We start from the raw sequence: 1,172 nt of genomic DNA on the forward strand, positions 1-1,172 counted from the left end.
ACTTGTTGAGGTTGAGTAAGCAGAGACTGTGTTGATCTTTAAATTATTGCAGCAAACTGTGAAAATCCGCCCGCCCTTTTCTTTCCCCCCCGTTTTTTTGGTCATGCTGGTCGCATTACGCACGAGTCCTCGCCTCAAACGTTACGTTGCGCATAAGTCTTTTGGTTCAGTAGATTATTATTATTAAAATCAGACTTCAGCGTTTGACCTCAAACAAGAACTTGGGAACTCTGATTAGTGTTTTATAAATACCAACCTGAAAGCATATATATCACAGTGAATTTGTATATATATTGGTCAGATCAGCTGGAATTGAAATAATTCAGTTGCTCCCAAAAGTACTCCTGGTGGAGTCTGATATATTTCTTACGTGATTAAAGCGGGCTCAAGCTCACTCCCACATATATTTTCATTCTTGAATTCAAATAAGGTAGACATGTGTGATTCCTAAACATTAAAAAACATTTTGCTGTGGCGCATTGAGCCTAAAATGCATGATGCCACGGAGCAAACCACACAGTTCCCACACCTCAACCTACAGGACTGAAAAGATTCCCTGGGTGCCAGAAAGCACAGGACACACCCAGAGGTCCTTGGTCTTTAATGGGCAGAGCAGTTACACAATATTACAGCTAATAGGATGAATATTGTTGCTGAATCTGCTTTTTATAAACCTGAAGCCTATATTTATTATTACATTTCAATTCCTGTAATACATAATATTTTTTATGTTGAAATCTTTTATCCATCAATATGACAAAGAAAATCTTTTAACAGAAATCCTAAATATGAGTGAGGTAAAACTTGTACATGGTAAATGGTTTGATCGTTGCTTATTTTAAACCTTTGTTGTGTAGACGGCATAGGCAGCACCGATGAAATATTGTGGTCTGCTGCTGTGACAGTGTGTTCTCCACAATAATGGTTTATCTTATTCAGCATCACTCATATGAACTGTCTTTGTTCTGTGTGTCTGCAGCACACAGGAAATGATCCTGAGTGAATCTAGCACACGAAGATGAGAGTCTGGAAAAAATAAATTCACTCTTCGGAGCTGAAGAGGGGACAGAACAGTCGGTGACTCAGGCTTTCAATCTCCTCCCCTTCCCAGAGAAACACACCATGTCCCCTCCTCAGCAGCAGCGGGTGACTCCAGGTACGTAACGCTGTCT

This window comes from Astatotilapia calliptera, chromosome 23 (assembly GCF_964374335.1).
Source record: "Astatotilapia calliptera chromosome 23, fAstCal68.1, whole genome shotgun sequence".
NCBI lineage: Eukaryota > Metazoa > Chordata > Actinopteri > Cichliformes > Cichlidae > Astatotilapia > Astatotilapia calliptera.